General features: G+C 38.2%; 1 long non-coding RNA gene across 3 annotated transcripts in view; it reads left to right on the top strand.

Annotated features, from left to right (window-relative positions):
- LOC106969971 (uncharacterized) overlaps positions 1–24,311 on the top strand; it is a 67,913-nt gene that overhangs the window by 11,035 nt on the left and 32,567 nt on the right. For 2 of the 3 annotated variants that reach the window (XR_008297111.1, XR_008297113.1), the window contains exons 2-3: positions 1,549–1,636; positions 3,347–3,505. This is a non-coding gene — a long non-coding RNA (uncharacterized LOC106969971). The remainder of the gene's footprint in view (positions 1–1,548; positions 1,637–3,346; positions 3,506–24,311) is intronic. The other variant, XR_008297112.1, reaches the window with a different exon arrangement.

Here is a 24,311-nt window from a genome sequence, read left to right as displayed (position 1 = left end):
AAGTTCTCTCTTGTCTAGCAGGAGAGCAGGATGCAGGATGAGAACATGAGAGATGGCTAATGTCTGGGAAAAGACAAGAGCCCCGAATAAGAGTCCTTGCCCCTTTTTTTATTAGGATCAGAAGGCTTACAAACATGGTGATGGCCGTGAACAAAGAGACAATGAATCTGTGAACATTAACTTGAGGATGTGAGGGAAAGGGGGTCTTGAAGATATTCAGGGTTAGGGGTTTGGGTTAATACAAAACAAATACCTAATGCCGGGCAGTCTGGTGGAAGGTTGTTTACAGCGACATAAGGCACTACCTCTGTTCATCTTAGCTAGTCTAGGGGATGAGACAGGTAGGGGAAATAGCCTCAGAGTTAACAAGGCACCTTTTCTTTCATTAATCATTTCTGCTCTGGGCTGCTTCACCTGCAGTGCAGCGGTCCATAGCCCAATTTACCTGTTTACCTCTCTTGGTCCTTTCTTCCTGTGAAAGCAGCTTTCTGCTATAGTACTAAATTGGGGGGTGCTTCCATCCTGAATATCTAATCTTGCTTATTTCATATACCTATGTTCTATATTGGTGCCTTTGCACCGTCCTATTTTTGGGCCTTTGCCCTTCCCTCTCTATTCTGGGGGCTCTGCACCCCCTTTCTGTTCTGGGGTGCCTTTCACCTCCCTATTCTTGGTTGCCTTGTCTTGATTACCCAAACTCGGGTGTGAGCATCCTATGGCTTTCAATTCTTTATGCCTTGCTAACCCATTGGTGTAAGCCCAGGGAGTTTGTAAGCTTATTCCCCACAGTTCCCCCTTTTTGTTTTTCTTCCTTTCTTTCTTTCTTTCTTTCTTTCTTTCTTTCTTTCTTTCTTTCTTTCTTTCTTCTTTCTTTCTTTCTTTCTTTCTTTCTTTTTGGTTTCGTGTTTGAGGACTGTCATGATGAGCTCCTGGTCCTTCTTTTGCTTTTGGATGGCTTGGAGGGTGATTCTGCAAAGACATAAAAAGAGACACAGTAAAAGCATTCTGCTTCCCAAAGTTACCCAGAATTTGAGATGGGTGCTAGCCATAAGTGAGAAAGGATTTAGGTCGCGCCACATTTCCCAGGAATCAGCCCATTCATTTTTAAGCTGATCCTCTGCATATTGTAGCTGTTAGCGCAAAGTCATATCTAAATCTTTTATATTGTCAGAGAGATAGGAAGACAGGACACTTCGAAGGTGTGTCTGGACAGCATCCAAAGCTTGGGAGTGATTAGAAGGAATGCCAGTCATGCAGATATGCTGGTAGAGTCACAGGGCAGTTTAGAGTGGAGGAACAAGTACTCTTGTCTTTTCCCAATAAATTCCATTGCAGCCTCAAGAGCTTTGAGGTGGGCCAAAGCTTGTTTATCAATGGAAGTTTGGCTTATAAATTCTTTGGTAGTGTTGACTATAAATTTATTAAGGACATGGAACGTTTGGATAGTATGATGCAGATTGACTGCAGTTACAGTGGCAGAGGTGATAACACCTACTGCTGTGAGGATGCCCATGATTAACAGGCCAAAAAATCTTTTTTTTCCTTCAGCAGAGTGCCAGTGTCGAATAAGCTTGGAAAGTGCACCTAGTCCTGATGGATGTACAGTGCTATTAACAGGAACCCAGGTTGAGATGCGGTAAGTACTAATAAAAGGAGATATTTAATTGGGTGATGTTATCATTACTTATTTTTAAAAATTTTTTAAAATGAAATTTATTGTCAAATTGGTTTCCATACAACACCCAGTGCTCATCCCAAAAGGTGCCCTCCTCAATACCCATCACCCACCCTTCCCCTCCCTCCCACCCCCTATCAACCCTCAGTTTGTTCTCAGTCTTTAATAGTCTCTTATGCTTTGGCTCTCTCCCACTCTAACCTCTTTTTTTTTCCCTTCCCCTCCCCCATGGTCTTCTGTTAAGTTTCTCAGGATCCACATAAGAGTGAAAACATATGGTATCTGTCTTTCTCTGTATGACTTATTTCACTTAACATAACACTCTCCAGTTCCATCCATGTTGCTACAAAGGGCCATATTTCATTCCTTCTCATTGCCACGTAGTATTCCATTGTGTATATAAACCACAATTTCTTTATCCATTCATCAGTTGATGGACATTTAGGCTCTTTCCATAATTTGGCTATTGTTGAGAGTACTGCTATAAACATTGGGGTACAAGTGCCCCTATGCATCAGCACTCCTGTATCCCTTGGATAAATTCCTAGCAGTGCTATTGCTGGGTCATAGGGTAGGTCTATTTTTAATTTTTTGTTATCATTACTTATGCAGGACATAAACCAGCCTTGGGAGGTAGAGATATTAAATTATTTTCTAGTTGTTGGCTCTGTAAGGTGGAGGTAGCAAAGAGAATGTAGAGAGAAAGGACACAAATAGTGGTCCGTGTAAATTGGTTATTGTACAGGGAGGCCCAAGTTAGGTTAGCATGTTGTTTTACATAAATTTCTCTGTGGCTAATAGTACAAATAAAGAAGGGAAGACCTAGCTTCTAAAGATTAACAAGCCAAGGCTTTTTTTTTTTTTTCAAGCCAAGGTCCTTTTAATTTCCCCTTATGTGCAGAAATTATAGGGCTGGACAAGGCTCCATTTCTCCAAGAATTATCCTCCCTACTAGCCTGGCCAAAGGATATGGTCTTATTGAATATTTTGTTTCAAGATGTCCTCTAGGACCCCTGTCAATAATAGTCCAATTACCCTAGTGAAGATTATGCTCAGTCTCTCCATAACAGGTTGTCCAAGGAGTATTATTCCAAGGGTGGTCTGAATATTTGAGACTAGAGCAAGCTATAACATTAGGAGTATGAAATATGCTTGTTTTTTTGAGGTATATCAAAGCTTATGGCTGAGAAAAAGGGAAAATTTTCTGGCCTTGTAGAGGTTTTGGGCTGTACATGCAAAAGCCAGCTGATTTTTAGTTTGAGGCAAGCAGAAAAGTTGTTGAGTTTAGTAACACACATAGGAGGTGCTGAAGTAAGCCACCATTGAGGTCTTGGCATATAAAGTCAATGCTCTTGTTCAGTTTGGAAGGGTGGGTTAAGATTGGCTCCTTCCATGAACTTTGTCATTATTGCTAATAGGAATATCTCAGGCTAGGAGTGTTAAGCTATCAAGTATAGGTGGGTTAAGGAGATGAACCCAATATGAATATTGAGCTTGGCCTTGACAAATGAGGGGAAAGGAGTAGAATCAGGCTTACACATATTGAATTTTTGTTAATGACAGAAATCATGGCCATCATATGTGAATTAGGGGTATATGCAATATCGTTGTGTTGTAAGAGGATGTCGGCTTGGTTAGACATGCATTTAAGGGTTCCCCATGTTATATCAGGGGCAAGGACTTGCATTAGTGGAGTGGCTTCAGGATGAGGAGTCCATGAAGAGGCTTCTTCCATCTTGAAAAAAGGGGGCCAGTGGCTGCTCACTCAGAGTCATTCTCTGGAAGTGTTGGTTCATTGGAAGATATCCTGGAGGTCTCCATGATGCCATGGTAAGGCTTCACCAAACAAGAGAAGTCCAGAATCTGAAAGAACAGAAGCATATCTTTGACCCTAGATGAGAAGTTTAGTGGGCCCAGTCCATTAGGGCCCCCCTTCAGGGGTTTTGCATGGCACCATAGGGTGAGAGGGTTTATCTTATTTTGAAGAATGTCACTCAGCTGCAGTTAGTCCTTGAGTGTTGAGATTTAAAAAGTTAAGAGTAATCCTAGCAAGATCAAGAAGGAGCTGAGGTTGTAATGCAGACAACCAGGGGTATCTCCCACTTTTTGTTTTTTAACATGTTTTTGAGCATATCATGTGCTCATTTTACAACTGTTTGGCCTGGTGGATTATAAGGAATGGTTAATTCTAACCAAGGCTTAAGTAAAACAACTTGAAAGGGTGTGTTGTCCTGTTGTTTTACCCTTTTTGTTAAAATTATTTATTTGCTTATTTATCACCATTAACAATAATGTATTTTTTGTGTGTGTGGTTGTTGTAGGATGTACTAATTTTATTTTTGCTCAGCAGTAACTTACATATTGATCATTGGCCATTGAGGGAGGGGGCTAAAGAGCCAAAGTTAAGGTCTATTTTCCTGTCTTTTTTAGTAATACCCATATAAGTATGTTTCAGTCACATGGATACCCATTTATGGCATACCATGGGATAAGTTTAGTAAAATGGCTCCCTTGTATCTTAGTAAAAGCCCTTCATGTATTATCCATCCCTTATATGGCATCCATTCTTTTGCCAAACAGGAACAACGCAAATGTGGAGGATTTGGAGGCTGGCACGAAGAGTATTGTTATCATTTTCCCAGCCTTTGGATCAAAGGAGGAGGAATCTTTATCTTAACCCTGTGTACTTTTAAAAACCATTTATTTTAACCTTAGTCCATCCTGACCACACATAAAATTCCTTTTTAAAGATTTTCCCTCATGAACATTTTACAACTTTTCTTTGCACTTAGATTTTGTCCCAACCCATTTTTCTCAAAATATCCAGTCTCATTTAAGACAAAATTACTTTATTTTACCTTTAACAAAAATATATTTCCATTTCTTATATCTTTCTTTTATATCTCCTACTTTTCCACATAACAGAGTTGCTTTTGTTATGTTTACCTGAGTTTTAACTACACTTAGCAGACTTTTAACTCTTAGAAACTTTAGTCTCCAGGGAAAACCTAAGTAGTGACCAATTGTGAATTATCTGTTACATGAGAAAAATTTTTGGGGGGCACCTGGGTGGCTCAGTCAGTTAAGGGTCAGACTTCAGCTCGTCATGATCTCACAGTTCGTGAGTTCAAGCACCATATCAGGCTCTGTGCTGACAACTTGGAGCCTAGAGCCTGCTATGGATTCTGTGTCTCCCTCTCTCTCTGCCCCTTCCTGATCACATTCTGTCTCTCTCTCTCAAAAATAAGTAAACCTTAAAAAAAAATTGGGGGCACCTGTGTGGCTCAGTCAGTTAAGCAACTGACTTCAGCTCAGGTCATGATCTCATGGTTCTTGGGTTCAAGCCCCATGTCAGGCTCTGTGCTGACAGGTTAGAGCCTGGAGCCTGCTTCAGATTTTGTGTCTCCGTCTCTCTCTGTCTCTCCCCTGTTAGTTCTCTCTCTCTGTCTCTCAAAAATAAATAAACGTTAAAAATTTTTTTTTAAAAATTAAAAAAATATTTTTAGGTGATAGACTTATGAATCCATTAAGCATAAAGCATGGATTTAAATATTCTCAGTTTATTTATTTATTCATTTATTTATTATAAGAAGTCAGAAGCATAAACCTATTTAGTAAGCAATGCTTCAGCATTCCATTTGATTTGAAAGACACCTAAATGTCCAAAGAACTTAATTCAATTTACCATTCAAGCAAAACGTTAAAGTTTTAGGCTACCAAAGACCCTGAAATCTGTCTTAACAATTATCCATGAAAACTATGAGGCAAAGTTAACCATTACTTTAAGTCATCCTTTTGCTAACAAATTGGGACAGAGATAAAGTGAGCTTATTTGACCTTTAGTCAACCTTAGTAGAATAAAGTTCTATAATTTAAAAGACATGCCTGTCTTAATAATATTTTATCTGTGCCCCCTTGAAAGTTTACCATTGTTAACTTTTTTCCCCCATGGAACCAGTGAGGAAATTTAAAGTTTAAGGGGGTGTTTTTTGCCTTTTGACAGAGTGGGGAGCAAGGAGCAGCATGTTGTCTGAGGCATTGAAGAGCCAGATTTGTAGGCCACACCCCAGGCAGTGCAGAAACAGGAGGAAGGGGAAGGGAAGGCAGAAAAGGTGAGGTGCTGCCGAGAGGCCAGAGGGCAGACTGAGGCACCGAGGGCAGAGAAAAGAGTTCACATGGTCCTAAAGCCTATCACCTCAGATAGATGAGCAGATACTGATTCTTGTTTTGTTTTGTATTATTTGTTTTGTTTTGTTTTGTTTTGTTTTGTTTTCCACTAGTGGAATTAGGCAGTCCATGTTGGGCCAGAGAAGACAGGGAAGTTCCCTGAAACAAACGGAGTTTCGGCAGCTGCTTGGGAATATTCCTTAAAATCTCTATCCTGAGGTAGACTAGCCAGAGACAGTCGGCTTATCATGGTTATTAATCCAGGGAATGAATGAGGGAGAAGCCCTCACATATAGTTAGAGTAATAAGAGTGTATAGAGAGAAACAGTAAGATAGAGAGTGTTAGAATCCCCTATATTAGGGATGGCCTGTGTAAAATCCACTGCACTATTTCAGTGCATTGTTTTACTTGACAGTGATTGGAAGTTGGACTCACTGCCTTGTTTGGGGATATTGCCCCTTGTCAGACAGTTGCTTAAAAGACACCTGAATAGCAGTGACAAAGTTCTGCAAAGCAGGAGTCATGCAAGCATCATTAAACTCTTGAGCACAGACAGCATACTGGGCTGGGGTCCGAATGATGCTCATAAGAGAGCCCCAGTCCCAGGCATACATGGAATGAGTGCCACAAATATTTTCTAAAATACTGATTGTAAAAGGGCTGTGAGGGACATACAGGTGAACTGATTTTTGCAATTCTTTTACAATTGGAAAGACCAGCCCTTCACGGCCACGTTGCCCATTTTTGCCTGACAATGGGAAACAGCTGGAATTTACCAGCCTTGTGGGCTTTTTAAATGTACTTTTGCAGTGGGGTGAGGACTTTATCAGAGCTGGTCGGTGAGGTTTTCAGAGGCTCCATATCGTCCCACCCTTCTGGGGGAGGAGGAGTATCTTCTGGCTGTAAAGGAGCCAGAGGCTCTAGTCCAGTCAGTTCAGTCTGACTATAGGGGGAAAGAGGTTTTTCCTCCTTTTTAAATAACTCTAGGTCTTCATATACACAGTCTGAGCTCAAGCAGGGAAGGGTGGTGCGGATGATGGACCGGGTGAGGATTACTTTACAGGGGACATTAGCCCCTTTAGAATGCCTGGCCTTTACTGTTTTTCCTACTCATTCTCACACTTTAAGGGAACCAAGGACAATTTTGTTGGACAGCCAATAATCTAAGGAGAGCCTTATAATTTAGACTAGTCCCTGCTGTCTCCTAGGGACTGAAGAATTTGAATATAGCACTTTTGTTCAGAGGCTAGGGAGTTTCCCATGATAGATCTCTCAAAAGTTCTGCAGCAGCGAATCCTAATATAGTTTCACTTTATCCCTTACCTTGTCAGGTAGAGACTGTACCCAGTGCATTTTTTTCTTGGAGCTCCTTAACCGTTCCCCGGTGTCCTGCAGTCCTTCTGTGGCACCATCTGGCCACGTGGGCTCCTTGCCCATTTCAGCCCATAGTCCCCTTTCCTCTATCACGTCGGGGTCACCATCTGTCATAGACTCTGGGTCTAAAAAAATCCAGAAAGTAAATTAAAAAAAAACCTTTACAATAGTACCAAAAGAATAAAATACTTTGGAATAAGCCAAGCTGGTGAACAATCTGTACACTGAAAATATAAAACATTCTGAAACAAAGGATTTAAGATGGTGAAGTAGGGGAACTCTGGGCTTTCCTCATCCCTCAAACACAGCTGTGTTTAGGTCAGATCACTTGGAACACCCAGGAAACCCATCTGCACACTGGCAGAAGGGTCTCCATGGTTAGAGGGAGACAGTGTGGCAGGTGTGAGGTGTGTGGAAGTGAATTGGGAGAGGAGAGGGAGCCCTTTCTGTAGAGAGGCAAAAGGGAGAGAAAGAGAGAAAGGTGCAGAGAGTGCAGTGTTAACTTTGCATAAGCGGAAAACCTCTTGGGACCACAGAATATGGAGTGAGAGGTACTGAGCATTGCAGGTTTTTTGTTTTTTGTTTTGTTTGTTTGTTTGTTTTTTGCAAAGAGCGTGTAGAGCTCAAACTCTGAGGATTTGGAAGGGCATGACTTTCTCTGATATGGAGCTGTGGCAGGAGCTCCTGGAGAGGAGGGAGCGGGCCCCAGAGTGCATAGTACAGTGTAGGAATCTCCTGAGAACACTGGGGGAGAACATTCCCCTTCCTGGAGTACTTTTGGAAGAGAGTATATTGCATCTTCAAGGACAAAAGACCCTTTAGGCACCAGCAAAAGGCCTTTCATAAGCAGGGGACAGAGGTGCCCACAGAGGGCAGATAACCTGGTTGCTGCTGCTATTAGCAGTGATACACCATGGATTCTGAGCAAGGCAAAGGTGTGGAAATGTTTTTCTGGGATAAAGGACATCAGACAAGGTGCAGAGTGGCTCTACTCTTGACAAGGGAAGCAGGTCTGCATGGTGCTTGGTCCTTTACAATTTTATGTTTTGAATCCCAGCCTCTCGCCAAAGAAAGACTCAGGTGAGCTGTGGTGCAGTGGATGCTGCCTGCCATTGCTATTCTGTGAGGGATTTATGAACGGGGGGGGGGGGGGCGGGGCGGGGGGAGGTTGTGAAGTCCCCTGTCCTGGAACAAAAGAGTGGGGTGTCTCCAATTTCCCCCTCAACACCAACACAATGGGACTTCAGAGAGCAACATAGCAGCCATGAGTGAAGGAAGGATCCACTTACATTGAATCCAGCCCCCCTATGTCTGCAACTACTTATTTATGGGGGCAGGACTGACTCTGAGCCAGTGTAAAAGGCCTTTCATCCAGAAGACCAGTACAGGCTGCACCCTGCATGCACCAAGTGTACTGAAAATAGAGTGCTTCAAAGCATTACCTGAAGTTCTGGTGGAAATAGGACTAGGCTTACGTGTTCCCCCTCCCCCCCTCTTCTTTTGTTTCCTTTAGAATCAGGCTTATAGTTTTTTGTTAGTTATCTGCTTTTTCATTTCTTTTTTTCTCTCTATTTTTTTCTTTTTGATCAGACTTTTTTTTTCCTTTTTCTTTCTCCCCACCCCCCCTTTTTCTTTGGAATCAGGCTTAAAGTTTTTTGATTCCTTTTTTTGTTGTTGTTCTTTTTCCTTCTCTCTCTCTCTCTCTTGAATCAGGTTTTTTTTCCCTCTTTTTTTCCCCAGGCTTATTTTAACAAAAAAAAATAAAAGCACACCTAGTTAAAGGTCCAAACATTGCCCACTACAAGCAAGGAGGAGCTCTTCAGAGGACTGACCAGTGGGAAAGAACAGCCAAAACACAAAAGCACTGTGCACACAGCATATAGCAGAACACGTCCTGGAGTCCCAGGTCCTGGACAGTGTATGACCCTTTCTTAATATAGCATTATCTCAGATGCAGGAAACATAACAAGCTTTCAAAGCATGCAAAAGATAGAAACTTCACCCAAATGACAAGATTGAGGAATTCTTCCCAAAAGAAAGGTCAAGAAGAAATCACAGTCAGAGACTTGCTCAAAACAGATATAAGCAATATATATGAACTAGAATTTAGAGCAAAAGTCATAACACTACTAGTTGGGCTTGAAAAAAAGCATAGAAGACACCATAGAAACCCTTGCTGTAGAGATCAGAGACCTAAAAACTAGTCATGCTGAAATAAAAAAAAATGCTATAGCTGAGATTCAAAGCCAACTTAATACAGTCATAATGAGAACTGAAGAAGCAGAGGTGAGAATAGGTGATATAGAAGATAAAATTATGGAAAATAATAAAGCTGAATAGAAGAGGGAAAGAAAACTATTAGATCATGAAGAGAGACTTAGGGAACTTAGTGATTCTATAAAACAAAACAATATCTGTATCATAGGAATCCCAGAAGAAGAGTGGGAAAAAGGGACAGAAAATTTAATTGAACAAATTATGGCTGAGAACTTCCCTAATCTGGGGAAGGAAACAGGCATTCAAGTTCAAGATGCACAGAGAACTCCCCTCAAAATCAACAAAAATAGGTCAATATCATGACATGTCATAGTGAGACTTGCAAAATACAAAGATAGAGAATTCTGAAAGCAGCTAGGGACAAAAGGTGCTTAACCTACAAGGTAGACACATAAGGTATGTCCGCAGAAACTTGGCAGGCCAGAAGGGAGTTGTGGGAAGTATTCAGTGTGCTGAATGGGAAAAATATACAGCCAAGAATTCTTTATCCAGCAAGGCTGTCATTCAGAATAGAAGGAGAGAAAGAGATTCACAAAAACTAAAGGGGTTTGTGGCCACTAAACCAGCCCTGAAAGGAATGTTAAGTGGGATTCTTTGAGTGGAGAAGAAAATAAAAGGACCAAAGACTAGAACAGACCAGAGAACATCAACAAAGACTAGAATAGACCAGAAAGAACAACTCTGTGGGTAACACAATGGCACTAAATTCATATCTTTCAATAGTCTCTCTTAATGTAAATAGACTAAGTGTTCCAATCAAAAGAAATAGGGTATCAGGGATGCCTGGGTGGCTCAGTTGGTTAAGCATCCAACTTTGGCTCAGGTCATGATCTATAGTTTGTGGGTTTGGGCCCTGCATCTGGCTCTGTGTTGACAGTTAAGAGCCGGGAGCCTGCTTTGGAATCTGTGTCTTCCTCTCTCTCTTCTCCTCTCATGCTCATGCTCTCTCTCTCTCTCTCAAAAATAAATATATATTAAAACAAAACAAAACAAAACAAAAAAGAAATAGGATATCAGAATGGATAAGAAAACCAAGATCTGTCTATATGCTGCCTACAAGAGACTCATTTTAGATCTAGAGACGCCTACAGATTTAAAGTGAGGAAGTGGAGAACCATCTATCACGCTAATGGACATCAAAAGAAAGCTAGGGTAACCATACTTATATCAGACAAACTAAATTTTTATTTTTTTAAGTTTATTTATTTTGAGGGAGAGAGAGACAGCAAGCAGGAGAGGGGCAGAGACAGAGGGAGAAAGAGAATCCCAAGCAGTCTCCTCACTGTGCAGAGCCTAACATAGGGTTCAAATTCACAAACATGAGACCATGACCTGAGCCGAGATCAAGAGTCAGACACTTACCTGATTGAGCCAACCAGGCACCCCTCAGACAAACTAGATTTTTACAACAAAGACTGTAGAGGACTCTGGGGGGCTCAGTCAGGTAAGTGTCCCACTCTTGGTTTCAGCTCAGGTCATGATTCTGGGGTCCTGGGATCAAGCCTAAAATTCTGCACTGAGCATGGAGCCTGCTTAGGATTCTCTCTCTTTCCCTCTGCCTCTCTCCCCTGCGTGTGCTCACTCTCTCTAAAAATACTACTAATAAAGTAAAACAAAGACTAACAGGAGATGAAGAAGGGCATTATATCATAATTAAGGGGTCTATCCATCAAGAGGATCTAACAATTGTAAATATATGCCCCCCCATTTGAAACACCCAAATATATGAAACAATTAGTAACAAACTAAAAAACCTCATTGATAATAATACAATAATAGTAGGGGACTTTAACACCCCACTTACAGCAATAAACAGATTGTCTAAGCAGAAAATCAACAAGGAAACAATGGCTTTGAAAGTCACAGTGGAGTAGATGGACTGTTTCATCCTAAAGCAGCAGAATACACATTCTTCTTGAGTGCATATGGAACATTCTCCAGGATAGATCACATACTGGGTCACAAATCAGCCCTCAAAAAGTATAAAAATGTGGAAATCATACCATGCATATTTTCAGTTCACAATGCTATGAAACTTGATGTTAACCATAAGAAAAAACTTGGAAAGCCCTTAAATACATGGTTAATGAACATCCTACTAAAGAATGAATGGGTTAGCTAGAGAATTAAATAAACAACAACAACAACAACAACAAAACACATGGAAGCAAATAAAAATGAAAACACGGCAGTCCAAACTCTGTGGGATGCTGCAAAGGCAGATCTAAGAGGAAAGTATATTGCAATTCAGGCCTATCTCAAGAGGCAAGAAAGGCCCCAAATACACATTCCAACCTTACATCTAAAAGAGCTACAAAAGGACCAGAAAATAAAGCCTAAGCCCAGCAGAAGAAGGGAAATAATAAATATTAGAGCAGAAAGAAATGAAATAGAAGCAAAACAAAACAAAACAAAACAAAACAAAAAAACACCCACAGTAGAACAGATCAATAAAACTAAGAGCTGATTCTTTGAAAAAAAAATTAAAATAAAATTGATAACCCCCTAGCCAGACTTATCAAAAAGAAAAGAGAAAGGACCCAAATAGATAAAATAACAAATGAAAGGGAGGAGATCACAACCAACACGACAGAAATACAAACAATTATAAGAGAGTACTATCAAAATTATATGCCAACAAACTGGGCAACCTGGAAGAAATGGAAAAATTTCTAGAAACTTAGAAACAACCAAAACTGAAACAGGAAGCAACAGAAAATATTAACAGGCCCATAACCAGCAAAGCAATTGAATCAATAATCAAAAATCTCACAACAAACAAGAGTCCTGGGTCAGATGGCTTTCTGGGGTATTCTACTAGACATTTAAAGAAGAGTTAATACCTATTCTTCTCAAATTGTTTCCCCAAAAAATGGGAATGGAGGGAAACTTCCAAACTCATTCTTTGAGGCCAGTATTACCTTAAATCCAAAACCAGACAAAAACCCCACTAAAAAGGAAAATTACAGTCCAATATCCCTGATGAACCTGGATGCAAAAATTCTCAACAAGATACTAGCAAATCAAATTCAACATTACACTGAAATAATTATTCACCATGATTAAGTGGGATTTATTCGTGGGATGCAGGGCTGGCTTAATATTCACAAAGCAATCAATGTGATACACCACATTAATAAAAGAAAGAATAAGAACCATATGATACTGTCAATAGATGCAGAAAAAAACATTTAACAAAATACAGCATCCATTCTTGATAAAAACCCTCGACAAAGTAGGGATAGATGGAACATACCTCAACATCATAAAGGCCATATTTGAAAGATCCTAAGCTAATATCGTCCTCAATGGGGAAAAACTGAGAGTCTTTCCTCTATGGTTAGGAGTAAGACAGGGATACCCACTCTTACCATTCAACATAGTACTAGAAGTCTTAGCCACAGCACTCAGACAACAAAAAGATATAAAGGGCATACAAATCAGCAAGGAAGAAGTCAAACATTCAATATTTGTAGATGACATGATATTCTATGTAGAAAACCCGAAAGTCTCCACCAAAAAATTGCTAGAACTAATACATGAATTCAGCAAAATCACAGGATATAAAATCAATGTGTAGAAATCTGTTTGTATTTCTATACACCCATACCAAAGCAGCAGAAAAAGTAATCAAGGGATCAGTCCCATTTATAATTGCACCAAAACCATTAAGATACCTAGGAATAAACCTAATGAAAGAGATAACATACCTGTATTCTGAAAACTATAGAACACTTATGAAAGAAATTGAAAAGGACACAAAGAATTGGAAATGTATTCCATTCTCATGGATTGGAAGAACAAAGATTGTTAAAACATCTATATTACTCAAAGTAATCTACACATTTAATGCAATCCCAATCAAAATAGCTGCAGCATTCTTTGCATAGGTAGAACAAACAATCCTAAAGTTTGTATCAAATGAAAAAGACCATAATAGCTAAAGCAATCTTGAAAAAGATAAACAAAATTTGATGCTTCATGATTCAAGATTTCAAGCTATATTACAAATCTGTAGTCATCAAAAGAATTTGGTTCTGGCACAAAAACAGACACACAGGTCACTGCAAAAGGATAAAAAACCAGAAATGGACCCACATCTTCAACAAAGCGGGAAGAATAGCCAATGATAAAAAGACAGTGTCTTCAACAAATGGTGATGGAAAAATTTCATGGCGTCATGCAGAAGAATGAAAGTGGACCACTTTCTTAGACCATACACAAAAATAAATCCAAAATGGATGCAAGGCTTAAATGTGAGACAGGAAATCATGAAAATTCTAGAGTAGAACACAGAGAACAACCTCTTTGACTTCGGCTGGAAAACTTCTTTTTTTTAAAAAATATAATTTATTGACAAATTGGTTTCCATACAAGACCCAGTGCTCATCCCAACAAGTACCTGCCTCAATGCCCATCACCTACTTTTCTCTGCCCCCCACCCCCATCAACCCTCAGTTTGTTTTCAGTATCCAAGTCTCTTATGGTTTGCCTTCCTCCCTCTGTATAACTTTTTTCCCCCTTCCCCTCCCCCATGGTCTTCTGTTAAATTTCTCAAGATCCACATATGAATGAAAACATATGGTATCTGTCTTTCTTTCACTGACTTATTTCACTTAGCTTAATAGCCTCCAGTTCCATCCATGTTGCTGCAAGTGGCCAGATTTCATTTTTTCTCATTGCCAAGTAGTATTCCATTGTATATATAAATCACATCTTCTTTATCCATTCATCAGTTGATGGACATTTAGGCTCTTTTCATAATTTGGCTATTGTTGAAAGTGCTGCTATAAACATTGGGGTACATGTGCCCCTATGCATCAGCACTCCTGTATCCCTTGGGTAAATTCCTAGCATTGCTATTTCTGGGTCATGCGGTAGCTCTACTTTTAACTTTTTGAGGAACCTCCACGCTGTTTTCCAGAGTGGCTGCACCAGCTTGCATTCCCACCAACAGTGCAAGAGGGTTCCTGTTTCTCCACATCCTTGCCAGCATCTATAGTCTCCTGATGTGTTCATTTTAGCCACTCTGACTGGTGTGAGGTGGTATCTCAGTGTGGTTTTGATTTGTATTTCACTGATGAGGAGTGATGTTGAGCATCTTTTCAAGTGTCTGTTGGCCATCTGGGTGTCTTCTTTAGAAAAGTGTCTATTCATGTCTTCTGCCCATTCTTCACTGGATTATTTGTTTTTCGGGTGTGGAGTTTGGTGAGTACTTTATAGGTTTTGGATACTAGCCCTGTATCCAATATGCCATGTGCAAATATATTTTCCCATTCCTTCGGTTGCCTTTTAGTTTTATTGATTGTTTCCTTTGCATTGCAGAGGATTATTTTTATCTTGATGAGGTTCCAATAGTTCATTTTTGCTTTTAATTCCCTTGCCTTTGGAGATGTGTTGAGTAAGAAATTGCTGTGGCTGAGGTCAAAGAGGTTGTTGCTTGCTTTCTCCTCTAGGGTTTTGATTTTTTCCTGTCTCACATTCAGATCCTTTATCCATTTTGAGTTTATTTTTGTGTATGGTGTAAGAAAGTGGTCTAGTTTCATTCTTCTGCATGTTGTTGTCCACTTGTCCCAGCACCATTTGTTAAAGAGACTGTCTGTTTTCCATTGATATTCTTTCTTGCTTTGTCAAAGATTAGTTGCCCATACATTTGTGGGTCCAATTCTGTGGTCTCTATTCTATTCCATTGGTCTATGTGTATGTTTTTGTGCCAATACCATACTGTCTTGATGATTACAGCTTTGTAGTGAGGATGAAGTCTGGGATTGTGATACCTCCCGCTTTGGTTTTCTTCTTCAATATTACTTTGGTTATTTGGGATCTTTTGTGGTTCCATATTAAAAAAATTATTCACCATGATCAAGAGGGATTCACTCCTGGGCTCAGGGCTGGTTAAATATTCACAAATAAATCATTGTGATACATCACATTAATAAAAAAAAGATAGGAACCATATGATCCTGTCAATCGATGCAGAAAAAGCATTTGACAAACTACAGCATCGTTTCTTAATAAAAACCCTCAAGAAAGTCAGGATAGAAGGAACATACTTTAACATCATAAAAGCCATTTATGAAAAGCCCATAGCTAATATCATCCTCAATGGGGAAAAACTGAGAGCTTTCCCCCTGAGATCAGGAACACAACAGTGATGTCCACTCTTACCTCTGTTGCTTAACATAGTGTTGGAAGTGCTAGCATCAGCAATCAGACAACAAAAGGAAATCAAAGGCATCGAAATTGGCAAAGATGAAGTCGAGCTTTCATTTTTTGCAGATGACATGATATTATACATGAAAAACCCGATAGACTCCACCAATAGTCTGCTAGAACTGACACATGAATTCAGCAAAGTCGCAGGGTACAAAATCAATGTACAGAAATTGGTTGCATGTATACACTGATAATGAAGCAGCAGAAAGTGAAATAAAGAAATGGATGCCATTCATAATTGTACCAAGAACCATAAAATACCTAGGAATAAACTTAACCAAAGTTGTAAAAGATCTGTATGCTGGAAAGTATAGAAAGCTTATGAAGGAAATTGAAGAAGACACAATGAAATGGGAAAACAGTCCCTGCTCATGGATTGGAAGAATAAATATTGTCAAAATGTCAATACTACCCAAAGCAATCTACACATACAATGCAATCCCAATCAAAATTGCACCAGCATTCTTCTCAAAGCTAGAACAAACAATCCTAAATTTTTATGGAACCACAAAAGACCCCGAATAGCCAAAGTAATATTGAGGAAGAAAACCAACGTGGGAGGCATCACAATCCCAGAGTTTAGCCTCTACTGGAACAACTTCTTACTAGACACATTGCTTAACGCAAGGGAAACAAAAGCAAACATGAGCTATTGGCACTTCATCAAGATAAAAATCCTCTGCATAGCAAAGGAAACAATCAACAAATCTAAAAGGCAGCCTAAGGAATGGGGAGAATATATTTAAAAATAACATATTTGATAAAGGTTAGTGTCCAAAATGTATAAATAACTTATCAAACTCAATGCCCTGAAAACAAACATCACAGTTAAGAAATGGGCAGAAGACATGAATAGACACTTTGCCACAGAAGACATCCAGATGGCTAATAGACACATGAAAAGATGGTCAATATCACTCTTTATCAGGGAGGTACAAATCAAAACCATGATGAGATACCACCTCACACCTGCCACAGTGGGTAAAATTAACACACAAGAAACAATATGAGTTGGTAAGGATGTGGAGAAAGGCGAACCCTCTTGTACTGTTGGTGGGAATGAAAACTGGTGCAGCCACTCTGAAGAACAGTATGGAGGTTCCTCAAGAAACTAAAAATAGAACTATGCTACCATCCAGCAATTGCACTATTAGGTGTTTACTCAAGGGATACAAAAATATATTTGAAGGGGTACATGCTCCCCAATGTTTATGACAGCATTATCAACAGTAGCCAAAGTATGGAGGGGAGGGAGGGAGCCTAAATGTGCATCAACTGATGACTGGATAAAGACAAACTGGTATATCTATATCTATATGTCTATATCTATATCTATATATCAGCCATCAAAAAGAATGAAATCTTGGCATTTGCAACAATGTGAATGGAGCTAGAATGTATTATGCCTTGTGAATTAAGTCAGTCAGAGAAAGACAAATACCATATGATTTCACACCTAAGTGGAATTTAAGATACAAAACAGGTGAATATATAAGCATCAGGGGGAAAAGAGAAGAGAGGGAAACAAATTACAAAAGTCTCAATAATAGAAAACAAACTTCGGTTGACAGAGAGAGGCTGGTGGGAGATGGGATAGATGGGTGATGGGTATTAAGGAGGGCAATTATGATGAGCACTGGGTGTTGTACGTAAGTGATGGATCACTGACACCAATATTGCACTGTGTGTTATCTAACTAAAATTTAAATAAATTTTAAAAAAGAAACAAAATTGTGTTGTTTTATGCCAAAAAAATGTGGGATAAAAAGTATTATGTAAATGTGTCAGATGGTTAATAAAACTGCTTTGTTTTTCTGGAAAAATATATTCTTAAATAAAGAAACACAAATAAAGGGAAAAGTATTTGTTGTTCACTGGGAGACTTGCTATTGTTAGGATGTCCATTCTCCCAAAGTGATCTACAGATTCATAGCAATCCCTATCAAATTCCCAAAGACATTTTTTGTAGAACTAGAGAAATCTCTCCTGAATTTCATATGGAATCTCAAGGGCCTCTGAATAGCCAAAACAATCTTGAAAAAGAAAGACCAATTTGGGAGTCTTCATATTTCAAGATTTCAAAGCATATTCCAAAGCTATAGTAATCAAGAGAGTGTGGTATTAGTATAAATAATAATAATAAAAATAACCAAACATAAATAATAAATAATTATCCATTAGACCAATGGATTAGAATAGAAAGCCTAAAATTAAAACCTGCGAATATGGTCAAGTGACTTTTGACAAGGGTACCAACACCACCCAATGGGGAAAGGCTACTGTCTTCAACAGATGATGTTGGGAAAACTGGACAACCACTGGCAAAATAATGAAAATTAGTCCTTAGGTCACATCATATACAAACATTAAGTCAAAATGGATTAAGGACTTAAACCTAAGACCACTAGAAAAGTCTTAGGAGTATATGTAGGGGAATAGCTTCATGACATTGAATTTCACAATGATTTCTTGGATATGACACCAAAACCATAGGTGACGAAAGCAAAAACTAGACAAATGGGACTACGTCAAATTTTAAAAATTCTGCACATTAAAGGAAATAATCAAGAGTGAAAAGGTAACATATGGAATGGGAGAAAATATTTGCAAAGCGTATATCTGAGAAGGGGTTAATATTCAGGATGTATAAAGAACTACAACTCAACAACAAACCAAATAACCATTTAAAAAATGGGCAAAGGATTCGAATAGATATTTCATCAAAGAAGATATACAAGTGACCAACAAGGATGTGAAAAGGTGCTTAACATTAGTAATAATTAGAGAAATATAAATCAAACCTACAATGAGCTATTGTCTCACACTCATTGTATGAAAAGAAAAGAAAAAGAAAAAAAACAACTGTTGTTAGGATGTGGAAAATTTGAACTGTTGTGCATTGTTGGTAGGATATAAAATGGTGCAGCTGCTATGGGAAACATTATGACAGGTCCTCAAAAAAGTTAGAAATGAATTACTGTGTGATCCAGGAATCCCACTGCTGTGTATATATCCAAAAGAATTGAAATCAGGATCTTGAAGAGAAATTTGCATTACTTGTTTATTGCAGCATTATTCACAATTAGCTAAGAGATGGAAGCTAACCAAATTCATCTTTGGATGAATGGATAAAGAAAATGTGGTATATACATACAATGCATGTATGTATACCTTGTATAAAGTCTCAACAAGGAAGGAAATCCTGTCACATTCTGCCTTGTGGATGAACCTTGGTAACATTATGCTAAATGAAAGAAACCAGTTACAAAAAGACAAATACTGTGTGATTTCACTTATATGAAGTAGCTAAAGTAGTCAAACTAATAGAAACAGGATGATTTCCAGGGTATAGTGGGAGGAGGAAATGGGGAGTTTTTGTTCAATTGGCATAGAGTTTTAGTTTTGTGATATGAAAAAATTCTAGAGATCTGTTGCATTATTATGCATACTTATGAACATACTTAACTGTCTAGAACTGTTCATGTAACAGTAGGTAATATGGCGAATTTTATGTTATGTGTTTTTAACCACAATTAAACAAAAAAACAAAAAACAAAAACACTACTGAAGCTTGCTCAAGAAGGAATAGATAGCCTGAATAGCCATAAGAAATTAAAATCCCACACAGTAAACTCCAGGCACAGATGGGTTCATTAGTGAATCTTATTAAACATCTCGGGAAGAAATAACACCACCAGTTATGTTCCAACTTTTCAAAAAAAAAAAAATGAAGGGAAAAGAGTACTTTGTAACTCATCTCATGAGGCTGGCATTATCTTTGTAAATCAGACAGACTTTAGAAGAAAACTCAGACCAATATCTCCCGTTAACATAGACGGAAAATTCTAAACACAATTTTAGCAAATCAAATCCAACAATATATTAGAAAGATAATGCATCATGACGATGTGGGGCTTGTCCCACATTGAATAAGGGTTGGCAGGATTAAAAATCAATCAGGGTGCCTGGGTGGTTTAGTTGGTTAAGCCTCCAACTTCGTCTCAGGTCATGATCTCATAGTTTGTGAGCTTAAGCCCCCAGGTTGTGATCTGTGCTGGCAGCTCAGAGCCTGGAGCCTGCTTCAGATTCTGTGTCTCCCTCTCTCTCTGCCCCTCCCCTGACTCGCACTCCATCTCTCTCCCTCTCTCTCTCTCAAAAATAGACATTAAAAATTTGCTTAAAAGATTAAAATTCAATCAATATAATTCACATTAATCTTTTAAAAATTATTTCAGATGCAGAAAAATCACTTGTCATTATCCAACATCCAATCACAATAAAAAGTCTCAGCAAACCACAAATAGAAGGGAACTTCTTTAATCTGATAAAGGTCATCTGCGAAAAAATTTCAACAATATCATATGTAATGGTAAAAGACTAAATACCTTACCCCTAAGATTAGGGACAATACATGGATGTCCACTTTCACCACTTCTCTCCAACATTCTACTGGAAATTCAAATTAGTGTAATTAGGCCAAAAAAAAAAATCCATATTGGAAAGGAAGAAATAAACTATGTTCACAGGAAACATGATTATCTATGTAGAAAATCTAGTGGGTTCCACAAAATAGCTATTGAAACTGAGTTTGGGGAGAATAAAGAATGATATATAAAGTCAATTGTATTTCTATAAAATAGCAACAAACAATAAGAAATTAAAAACAAAAAATCAAAACCATTTACAAGAGTACCAAAAATATGAAATACTTAGGGATAAATGATAAAAGATAGAAAAGGTTTATATACTAAAAAAATATAGAGAAATTAAATGTGGGGAATAAGCTTAGAAATCCCTCGGGATTTACACCAATGGGTTAACAAGGCATAAAGAAGTACAAAGCCATAGGATGCTCACACCCAAGTTTGGGTAAACAAGATTAGGCGAATAGGGATAGAGAAGGGGGGCTTAAGCCCCAGAATAGAGTAAAGGGGGGCTGGAGCCCCCAGAATAAAGTAGGGAGGGGCAAAGTCGCCCAAAATAGGGAGGGGTAAAGGCCCCAATATAGAACATAAGTATATGAAATAAACAAGATTAAGTATTCAGGGCGGAAGCACTCCCAATTTAGTACTATAGCAGAAAGCTGATTTCATAGGAAGGAAGGACCAAGACAGGTAAACAGGTAAATTGGGCTACAGACTGCCATTCTGCACTGCAGGGTGAAGTTGCCCAGGGTGGAGATGATTAACAAAAGAAAGGTGCCTTGTTAAGTCTGAGGTCACATGTCCTACCTGTCTCATCCCCTAGACTAGCTAAGATAAACAGAGGTGGTGCCTCATGTCCGCTGTAAACAACCTTCTACTGGGTGCCTGGCACCAGGATTTTGTTTTTTATTAACCCAAACCACTAACCCCAAATATCTTCACGACCCCCTTTTCCTTACATCCTCAGTTAATGTTCACAGATTCATTGTCTCTTTGTTCACGTCCATCACCATGTTTGTAAGCCTTCTGATCCTAACAAAAATGGGGCAAGGACCCTTATTTGGGGCTCTTGTCTTTTCTCAGACATTAGCCATCTTTTGGCTTTTCATCCTGTGTCCCACTCTCTTGCTAGACAAGAGAGAACTTTAGACCCAGAGTCTATGACAATTAAAGACCTAAATAAATAGATTAACATATTTTGTTCATGGATCATTAGTTAAGATTATACTTTTCTGCAAATTGTTCTATAGTTTCAATGCAATTCACAAGAAATTTGAATTTTTTTTGGTAGAAATTGAGAAAATGACTTTAGAATTTATTTGGAAAGTATAGAAAGGCAAAGGCACTAGAATAGCCAAAACAGTTCTGAAAAAGTACAGTCAGAGAACTCACATTTCCAAATTTTAAGACTTAATAAGCTACAATAATAAAAATGGTGGGGGTATTGGTTAAAGAATGGGCACATAGATTGGTAGAACAGAAACTTGCACCACTGATGTTTCATAAAGACAATTCAGTAGAAGACAGATAGTTTTATCTGTTCACAAATTGTGCTAGAATACCTGGACACCCGTAGTTAAAAAATGAACAATATGTACCTCACACTTTGCATAAAAATAACTCAAAATGAATCAGGCTTAATTATGTACAATGACAAACAAAATTATATTTACATAAAATTATAAAACTGCTAGAAGAAAATGTAAGAAAATTTTCATGACCTTGACTTTAGATATGAGTTTTTAGGTACAGTAAAAAAAAAAAAAAAAAAAAAAAAAGGCACAATCCATGGAAGAAAAAATAATAATTGCACCTTATGAAAATTAAATCTTAAAGGGAAAAAAAGTCACCAAATGCCAGTGTGTGATCTCTCTCACTCCACCCCACCTACAGCCTCCCAACCTCAGTGGTGAACAAAGTCAGACTGAGAACAACTGAGGGGCAGAAGAGGGAGGCTGGTGAAGGCCCTAAGGTTAAATCTTAATGTCCAAGATATAAAACATCCATGAAATAAAAATATTTTTTAAATATCCCAATATTATATAAATTAATAAAAGAAAATTAAGTTTATCCAGAACTACTTCAGAAAACGAGGAGATAAGATTTCACATGTATGAAGTGAAGATCCCTCTAACCTCTGAGAAAGTCTATTACAAATGTGCAACATAAACACACTGAAGGGGATCTGGAATAAAAAACAACAACACACACACCTAAGTAAATTTAGAAAATAGTTATTATTTTGACTGCACAATATAAGGCTAAAGACAAAAAGAACTGTATACAAATGCTGTACTTCTCACAGGAATATGGTTTGGAAATACTGTAATTACTTCAGGTGTATTCTAGGGTTGAATAAATAGAGGTGTGTATGTGTGCATGGATTCATAGATATACATTTTCTAGCTCTGTCTGCTGAGAGGGCCTAAGACCAATTCCAACAGCAGTGAGCACATCTACTGACCAGATCTTGGTTTCTATGTTGCATTCCCCAGTAAAAGAAAATGGGGTTTGTTGGAGAAGTGGTTGATTCCAGGGCTGGGGCAGGGAATGTACAAAATGATGGTGCCAGAAAATAAGTACTTGAAAAAGGATGGTAATTTTCAAAGAAACTGAAACTAAAGATTAATGGCTCCTAATTACCTATGAAACAATCTGAGTAACAAAATAAGAAATGATAGCATGGTATTATAACTCACAGAGTAAAATAAACATCACTGAGTCCATGTTGATATAAAAAATTGAATAAATAAATGGGAGAGAGCAGAAGTTTTCCTTACAGGCAAATTTAAATGATACATGTTGAAGAAATGAAAGGCCTACAAAATCATCACTAGACAAAGGCCACAAGATTAATTGTTTCAGGCAAGATCTGGTGATGAATGATGAAACCAGTGAGCAAAAGTTTTAGGAGAAACAGGTATTTTCATATTATCAAAGATATCCCATAATTACAAAGGAGAAGCTAAGTTTACAGTGAAGAAGCCCAGCAGAGGCCACCATAGCCAAGTGAAGGACGTCACCCAAAAGGGACATATCATGTACCCCCAGATATGAGGTGCTGAGAATACATCACTTCTGTGGTACTCTTTAAAAAAATGCATAATCTCAGGGTGTCTGGGTGGCTCAGTCGATTAAGTGTTGGACCCTTGATTTTGGCTCAGGTCATGAGATCGAGACCCGAGTAGGGGTCTGTGTTGACAGTGTGGAGACTGCTTGGGGTTCTCTCTCTCCCTCTCTCTCTGCCCCTCCCCTGGTTGTGTGCAACTCTATCTCAAAATAAATATATAAACTAAAAAAAAATTAAAAATGTATAACCTCAGGAGAAAACAACTGATAAACTATAATTAAGAGGCACTCCACAAATAGCCAATCAACCAATACTCATCAAAATCTTCAAGGTCATGAAAGACAAGAAAATACTTAGGAACTGTCATAGACTAGAGGGGATAAAGAGGCCATAATAATTAGATTCATTCTGGAATACTGGATTGGGTCCTGAAACAGAAAAAGAACATTAGGAGGAAAAACTGGTGAAATTTGAATAAGATTTGTGGCAGTAGTAGTGCACCAATATTAATGTCCTGGTTTTGATAATTTTACTATGGTTGTACAAATTTTAACATTAGAGGAAACTGAATGAAAGGCATACATGAACTCTTCACTATCTCTGCAAATTTTCTCTAAGATTGTTGTTAAATAAAAAGTTAAACAGCTGTAAAAAATTAAACCTTAAAAAGTACAGCTAAAAGAATAAAAGATAAGCCACAAACTAGGAGAAAAATTTGACAAATGTATTTAATAAAGGACTTCTGGAATACTAAAATAATGGAAGTCTTGTTTTAATTTAAATTTTAGTTGATTAACATATACTGCCATATTGGTTTCAGGAGTAGAAGTCAGTGATTCATTACTTACATACAAATAACTGAAGTCTTAACAATAATAAAATCTAATCTAAAAATGGGCAAGAGATCTGAACATTTACTACCAAAGTAGATCTATGAATGGCAAGTAAGAGTATAAGAATATGCTCAATATCATTTGTTATTTTGGAAAATTCAAATTAAAACAACAATGAGACACCACTATCTACCTATTAGAATGGCTGAAATCCAAAAAAATGACAGTATCAAATGTTGGTGAGGGTGCAGAATAATAGGGACTTTCATTCATT

The sequence above is a fragment of the Acinonyx jubatus genome, chromosome A1 (genome assembly GCF_027475565.1).
Source record: "Acinonyx jubatus isolate Ajub_Pintada_27869175 chromosome A1, VMU_Ajub_asm_v1.0, whole genome shotgun sequence".
Classification (NCBI taxonomy): Eukaryota; Metazoa; Chordata; class Mammalia; order Carnivora; family Felidae; genus Acinonyx; species Acinonyx jubatus.
This window is presented reverse-complemented; position numbering and strand designations above follow the sequence as displayed.